Genomic DNA, 8,919 nt, shown 5'->3' on the forward strand with positions numbered 1-8,919 from the left:
GACTATTCGGAATCCCACCTTATTCAATAAAGCTTTCATCTTTCTTCCGCAATATTCTGATTGCATCATTAGTTCTTACTTGTTCTCGATTTCAGGTAGGAATTAAGACCCTCGCTGGTCAGGCTGATCGTGCATCCGCAAGATCAGTAACTCCCGGAGATTGTCCTAGCGATTGCATTGGCGCACGAGCTTTGCACGTGTAGTCGGATCGTCAAGCACGAACTCCACCAACAAATCGACGCTATCATACTCTCATCGAAAGATCGGCCACCTTTGCCCGATCAAGTGGTATCAGATTTCAGGTTGCTCGGTGAGATTTACAGTTTTACTAGTGTAGATTTGTTTTTACCTATAACCCAGAAAAAAGCCCCACAAAAATAAGTTAGATTAGTTCATCCTCGCCTAAAAACCAGTCTTAGCCTTTTCGCTATTACCACTTTGTTTTTGTTTTGTTGAATTTTCGTTGCGTCGTGTGTCGAGTTGCTGGTTTTTAGATCTATTCCTTTAGAGTTTCTAGTTCTAGTCACGTTTTTGTCACGTCGCACAATCTCATCTCTCGTTTGTTTCGCCGCCATCGTCCAACATCTTTCATCGCCGCCTATCCTTTACCCATCACTTTCGCCACCGTCTGCTCTTTTATCCGCCCATGCTTTGTTAAACAGAAGTTCAGATTAGACTGGGTCGTTTTGATCTTTTTCATCCAGAGTTAGATTCTGGTCCGTTGAGAGAAAAAGGGCGCAGATTCCGCGCTGTGTTTGAGCAGCATACGTTACCAGATATTTCTCCATTGGCAAGATTAGTTTGCTTCGTGGGTTCAAGTTTCCAGAAAAGACATCCGTGTGCTAGTTGGTTTTGGAAGTCTCATCAAATCATTGTGTTGCCTGCAAGCTTTGACCAGATCGGAATTTGATGCGTATCTGGTACTCATGTGTGAAAAAAAAAAGGTGAGAAAAAAGGTCAGAGTGAAAAAAAAAGTAAAGAAAAAAAAAGACGAAAAAAAAGAAGCGCCGACATTCGAATTTGGAGAGATCTGATCGTTCGTACCTTGCTGCAAGAAAAAACTTGGTGTCTTTGCCTTAATTCCGTTCCTTTGAAGCAAAGAGCAACACGTTACCTATCATTATTTCCTTTGACTAGTCAGCTATTACATGTGATCTGTTTTGCTCCTATACCGCTGGACTGCACTTCTATCCTCACTGTTGGCTGTCGTGTTTGTGTCTAGTTCAGTACATCTCTACTGATAATTCGCTTCCAGTACTAGCGCGTGATTTTATTTGTGTCTTAGGCTCGCGTCTCTAGTACGGGCTAGTCTAGGACCAGCACTTGACAACTTTGAACGAATTTTCAGCTTTACATTGATTATTGTGGTGGTAGTTCCACATATTTTGAGCCTACCTACAACTCCACATATTTCTACATCGTGTGGGATACGTTCGTCTGGCAATCGCTTCGTTCAATCTTTGGAGTTACTTGATACCGCTCGGTTGCTGATCACCACCTCCTGAATGGTAAGAACTTGTAAGAATTTTTGATTCGCAATACTTGTGAGCGACTGACCACCACATCCTAGTAGTTAATAGGAACATATACTTGTGATTTGTTTCTTGTTTCCCACTAATGATGACAGGTTCTGAAGTTCCAAGTTGTGGGCGGACGAGTAAATCCTCCATGCCATGAGAGATGGGACTACTTTCAGGGGATCATGATCAGGTTATTTCTTTACCAATTTACGAGGGTAGATATAATCCTGATGCTTATTTTGATTGGGAGTTTGAGGTCGACCATATTTTTGGATGCCATGATTTTACTGAACTTGAGAAAGTAAGAACTGCTGCTAGAGTTTTTACGGGTTTTGCTTCCATTTGGTGGGATATGACTTATAAAGAAACTGTTGATAATAAACCTACTACTTGGGGAGATTTAAAATCTGCTTTGCGACATAGATTTGTGCCTCTTTCTTATCGAAGTGCAATGATTCGCAAACTTAAACGGTTAGAACAAGGTAGTAACACCGTGCATGTTTACTATCAGGAATTTAAATTTTACATGTACAGTTGTGATATAAAGGAATTTGAGGAAAGTACTAGAAACATGTTTTTCAACGGCTTAAACCCTGATATTAAGGTTATTTTTAAGTATATTCCTCGTTCTACTATTGGTATATATGTTCGCGCTTGTGCTTTTGAGAAACACATACAGGAAAACACGGTGGACCATTTCAACTCCTTCAAGTCATGCACACTAGCACCAGTTGTTTCTTTCAACGTTCCACGCATGAATATTGTAGTGCGAGTCGCCCAGCCACAGACTTGTGACATGTCGCTGCGAACATCTTCTACGTTGGTGTCACAAGGTAAAAATGAAGGTACTGATTTTATCCCTCCACATGAGATTGATGAATGCAATGTTGATGTTAATATACCATGTGTTGAGTTCGCTGATGATTTGGCCACACCGTCTATATTAGAGGATCATACTACTGATTTGCAAGTACCATGTGATCATACCACTGAAATTATCATTGATATGACTAGCAATCTCTTGGTTGACTCTAGTTATGACAAACCTACAGATTTGTGTGTACCATGTGCTGTTTTTCATTCCTCTATTGATATGAGTGTAGCAACGGAGAATTTTGTTTCCAATGATGACCATGTGTTAGGAACTTGTGTAAATGATATACCAACTATGTTGAGTACACCTACTGTACAAGTTAATTCTTCCATATCTATGAGTGCACAAACTGAAATTCTTGCTCCTGATAATGAACCTTGTGACTTGAAAGATGACTCTAGTATGGATCATATAAAACTGGTTATGAATAATGAAGTGTTGGCTAAGATTTCTCATGCTAATTCTTTGTTTTCTGTTGTGATGGATCCACCTATATCTTTGTCACATGCTAGAAATAAAATTGATGAACTTCCTTGTTTAAAGAGTGTCTACGCCCCTGATGTTATTTTCAATTTGATTGGGGAGTATGTCGGCAACAATGTTTTTATGGTACATAGGATTTGCATCATGTGTGATGATTCTTATAGTTCCAGTAAACCTGAATTTGTATATATGCTTTCTCATTTTGATATGACCTCCAATGTTGGTATTCATTCTATGCCAAATAACTTGCTGCAAAATTGTTTAAATCCACATGGCGTAGCTAGTAAATTTGAGACCTTAAGTTTTGGTTTACCAACTTTGGGATGGTTTAATGATGAGCATTATAATTTGAAAGGAGTTAATATGTGCTTCAATTATATCTGCAAATTGAGTTGTGATAAATATTTAATGGGGACTAATAAGCTTCTACGCTACTACAATACTGGAATATGTACAAACTTAAATGGGAAACATGAGAGATCTGTTAAAACGGATGACATATACATATACCATGCATATACCTTGTCTCTTTTGTTAGCATGTTTACAGAATAAACATCGCCGAGGACGGCTTTTGTTTCAAGAAAGGGAGGATGATGAGGACATGATTACCTGCGATTTGAAGACATATCTTGGTGAAAAAGATGAGACTACGTCGAGGACGACTTCAATTCAAGAAGGGGAGGATGATGAGGACATCTCTAAGATAGATACAACCAATACTCCTACAACCACATCTCAGGTACATTCGTTACTAGGAATCCTTCGTGATATATATGAGAATATGATGCTGCCTAAATCAAATGTATTTATATTATTTAGGAATGGATCTAGCATGGACGCCAAGCATTGGATTAGGAACGTGCATGGAGATGGCAGCAGACACCGCAAGGATTCGGATGGCGTTGCAAGCGAGGATTTCAGAACATTGAAGCCACCATAGTGAAGCAATGATGCTTGGATGAATTATACAAGTTACTCCATCATAAAATTCGTCCAAAGAGTTATTATTGGTGCTGCGTCACCTTATTTAATGGGCCAGGCCCATGTATTTTCGGATTAGGTATTTTAGGGGATTTTAAGAGGCCATATAAGTGGAGGAAGGCCCATTTAGGGGTGTTTTTGGCCAACCCTAGCTGGTTGGACGAAAATCCCTTGACTTCCCCCATATATATCCCTCTGTAGCCGTCATTAGAACTTGGATTTTGATTAGACTAAAAGTTAGCCATTGCTGCAACTCTCGTGTACTTCTTTTGAGGCCAACGCCCAAACAAGACCGACTATTCGGAATCCCACCTTATTCAATAAAGCTTTCATCTTTCATCCGCAATATTCTGATTGCATCATTAGTTCTTACTTGTTCTCGATTTCGGGTAGGAATTAAGACCCTCGTTGGTCGGCTGATCGTGCATCCGCAAGATCGGTAACTCCCGGAGATTGTCCTAGCGATTGCATTGGCGCACGAGCTTTGCACGTGTAGTCGGATCGTCAAGCACGAACTCCACCAACAAATCGACGCTATCATACTCTCATCGAAAGATCGGCCACCTTTGCCCTATCACCGACGAAGTCTCTCGATTGATTCCTGATGCCAATGCAACAGCTCTCAACCCTGCAAGATATTAGCAACTCCACACACTTGCGCACGTAGCCGCCGACCACGAAGCGGTAGATTGCAATCTTCTAATCCCCAATGGAACAGCAGATCACGCAAACTTTCAGTAGTATAAAACTCCAGATCGCAACGAATTGGAGAGTTGGGGAAACAATAGTTTTGCTTAGCAAACAACTATGAATTAGGGTTTATCTTAAACATGGTCTAAAGCAGCTAGGGGGTCGTCCAAGGCACTTATATAGGCGTCCGGGACAAGTTCTGGTCGAAAAGATACAAGTAAAACCGACCCAGAATAGATCTGGTCGAGACAGACTCGGACTAGGCCGGTCTGGAACCCGGTTGAAAGAATTACTGACACCAAACTCATCAATTGGAAGATCTATCGAGTATGCATTATCGTTGATCTTGGCAAGCACTTTGTAAGGACCAGCACCACGAGGAAGCAACTTGGACCTCCTTAGCTTCGGGAACCTATCCTTGCGAAAATGTACCCAGACTAAATCACCAGGCTTGAACAACATCTCCTTGCGCTTCTTGTTCATCCTTGTAGCATTGCTCTTGCCTTTCTTCTCTATCAACTCTTTAGTCTTCACATGGATCTTACGCACAAAATCTGCCCTCTTGGATGCCTCCATATTAACTCTCTCATGTATGGGCAAAGGCAACAAGTCAAGTGGAGTAATGGGTTTGAAACCATACACCACCTGAAAAGGACACAGCTCCGTGGTAGAGTGTACCGCCCTGTTGTAAGCAAATTCCACATGTGGCAAACACTCTTCCCACTCCTTCAGGTTCTTCTTGATCATGGATCTCAACAGTTGTGACAATGTTCTATTCACCACTTCAGTTAGACCATCAGTTTGGGGATGACAAGTAGTACTGAACAGCAGCTTTGTCCCTAGCTTTCTCCACAGCGTCTTCCAGAAGTAGCTCATAAACTTCACGTCACGATCAGAAACAATAGTCTTCGGGACTCCATGTAGTCGTACAATCTCCCTGAAAAACAGGTTAGCAATATGCGACGCATCGTCACTCTTGTGGCAGGCAATAAAGTGTGACATCTTAGAAAATCTGTCCACTACCACAAATATAGAATCATGGCCTCTCTTAGTACGCGGCAAACCCAACAAAAAATCCATACTAATATCCTCCCAAGGTGTAGTAGGTGCCGGTAAAGGAGTATACAAACCGTGATGCTTCAGCTTGGACTTGGACTTGTTGCAAGTAATGCATCTCTTCACATACCTGTCCACGTCCCGCCTCATCTTTGGCCAATAGAAGTGATCAGCGAGCATGAGTAGCGTCTTTTCACGCCCAAAGTGACCCATCAAACCTCCAGCATGTGATTCCTGCAATAAGAGCAAACGCACAGACGATTCTGGAACACATAGTTTGTTAGCTCTAAACAAGAACCCATCGTGTATGTGATACTTTTCCCATGCTTTACCAATAACACACAAGCGGTACGGTTCAGCAAAATCATGATCAGTCACATATAAATCACATAACACCTCTAATCCAGGAATTTTAACATCAAGATGGGTTAATAGCATAGTCTTCCTAGATAGAGCATCAGCAACAATATTATTTTTTCCCTTCTTATGCTTCATAATGTATGGAAAAGACTCAATGAACTCAACCCACTTAGCAAGACGCCTATGCAAAGTAGATTGGGCTTTCAGATATTTCAAAGCTTCATGATCAGAATGTATGATAAATTCTTTTGGCCACAAATAATGTTGCCAAACATCAAGAACTCTAATTAAAGCATACAATTCTTTATCATATATTGGATAGTTCAACTTAGCACCAGAAAGTTTCTCAGAAAAATATGCAATTGGGCGACCCTCTTGCATCAACACACCACCAATTCCAATACCACTAGCATCACATTCAATCTCAAATTGCTTATTGAAATCAGGAAGTGCAAGCAACGGTGCAGAAGTTAACAATCGTTTCAGTTCATCAAAAGCATGATCTTGGGCAACGCCCCACTCAAAGACAACACCCTTTTTAGTCAATTCATTCAAAGGTGCAGCAATAGTAGAAAAATTGGGCACAAAACGGCGATAAAACCCAGCTAGACCATGAAAAATTCTAACTTGACTCACATTCATGGGAGTAGGCCAATTTTGAATAGCTTCAATTTTAGACACATCTACTTCTACTCCATGCTTAGAGACAACATATGATGTAGCCCCGCTCACCGACGACACTACACCAAGACCAACAAGTCCCCCAAGTGGACCAATGACGCGGGCTCGAGTTAAAGCGCTACATGATAAGGTGAACTCGCTCCCCTCCACACTTACCTTGAACTCTTCATTGGATGGAATGCTACCAAGGCTACTCTTGTTGAGGATTTGGATGCTTGTGAGTGAGATTCTAGTGTGCTCCACTCTCTCTCTCCCTCACCGGTCTTCGTCTCCAACCCCGATCTCTCATCCGGAATTCTACCTCGCGTCTCTTCCGGTTGATTCTATTGGCGTGGTCCATCGAGCCACGAGAGTAAGAATTCGATTGTATCAGGTTTGATGAGGTCTAAGACCCCGATTGTGGCCCGATCTTGCGGTTGGCCCGAAATCCAAAGGAGGAAGAGAGGGAGAGCGCGAAGAACACGATGAACACGAAGAACACGAGGAACTCACGCACGCACACCAACCCGATACAACCGATACTTACTCCCGTGGCTCGATGGACCACGCCAATAGAATCAACCCGGAAGAGACGCGCGGTAGAATTCCGAGCGGAGAGATTGGTGATGGAGATGAATCTAGGAGTGGGAGAGAGAGTGGGTAGCACTAGAATCTCACACACCAAATGATAGGGCAAAGGTGGCCGATCTTTCGATGAGACGTGGATAGATCGATTTGTTGGTGGAGTTCGTGCTTGACGATCCGACTACACGTGCAAAGCTCGTGCGCCAATGCAATCGCTAGGACAATCTCCGGGAGTTACTGATCTTGCGGATGCACGATCAGCCTGACCAGCGAGGGTCTTAATTCCTACCTGAAATCGAGAACAAGTAAGAACTAATGATGCAATCAGAATATTGCGAATATAGATGAAAGCTTTATTGAAAAAGGTGGGATTCCGAATAGTCGGTCTTGTTCTGGGCGTTGGCCTCAAAAGAAGTACACGAGAGTTGCAGCGATGGCTAACTTTTAATCTAATCAAAATCCGAGTCTAAACGTGACGGCTATGGGGGTATTTAAAGGAGGAAAAGGTGGGGTTTCGGCCAACCATACGTATGGTGGTCGAACCAAACCCTAGAAGGCCTTTCCCCTTCAATACGGACTCTAAAAAGTGGCTGACTTAAATCCTGCAGAAAATGACATGGGCCTGGCCCAAAACTAAAGGTGACGCAGCACCATAACATGCTATGGACGAAATTATGAAGTGGGAAACTCTATATTTCGTCCATGTCTTCATCTCTTCTTATGGTGGCTTCAAAGTTCTGAAATCTCCACTTGCGGCGTCATCTTCAATCCTCAAACGCTTGCTGCCATCTCCTCCATGCGTGATCATGCTCCAATGCTTGTCCTCCTCATCCATGCTTGGTCCATCATTCCTAAGAGTAACAAACATATCTGATTTAGGCAGCATCATATTCTCATGTATGTGAGGAATTGTTCCAAGAAACGAAAGTACCTGATAGTTAAGTTGTTTGGCACGAGCTCGAGTGATTGGTCCTTGTATTTGTGTGGCTGTAGGTACAGCGGTTGTATCAAGAGATGGGATGTCCTCATCACCAAATCCAATCATCCAACAAGGGTAGCCTTGATACAAAGGGGATGAAACCCTAGGGAGACAAAGCTCAAATCCATGTCTAAGCCTAAATCTTGTCTGAGGGGTAAGGAGGATGACCTAGGTGCTTATATAGGCCTACATGGCCAGCAAGGCGAAAAGGTACATAAGTGGGTAACTTAGGCAGTTTGGTGAGGCAATCCCGTCGGATCCGATCCTGGGGCCGGTCAGACCGGGCCTGTGACCGGGTGCTCCGGTCGTGGGTCCGGTCGACCGATCGCCAACCGGAAATGTCGCAAAACTCCGTCCGGTTGGCCCCCGGTACGACGCCGAGGGAAATCCGGTTTGGCGACCGGTTGACCGGGCCTGGGACCGGATGGTCCGATCGTGGGGCCGGTCCACCGGGTCCTGGGCCGGCCAGCTTCTTCCTCCCGCCTCTTCTTCCTCTTTCTTCTTCTTCTTCTCTCCTCCTTGCACCATGGGAGTCCCTTCTCTCTTGGTCCTTGTCGATGTCGGCACCTATAGACACCATGATGATAGGCATGAGGTAGCATACCATTCAAGTTGGTGTGGAGGTCGACCATAGAGAGGAAAGAGTTCACCTTGACATATATGGCGGGGGTTTGTGTTGTTGGTCCACTTGGGGGACTCCTTGGCCATGGTGTAGCGTCGACGATAGGC

Source organism: Lolium rigidum, chromosome 1, assembly GCF_022539505.1.
Source record: "Lolium rigidum isolate FL_2022 chromosome 1, APGP_CSIRO_Lrig_0.1, whole genome shotgun sequence".
Taxonomy (NCBI): domain Eukaryota; kingdom Viridiplantae; phylum Streptophyta; class Magnoliopsida; order Poales; family Poaceae; genus Lolium; species Lolium rigidum.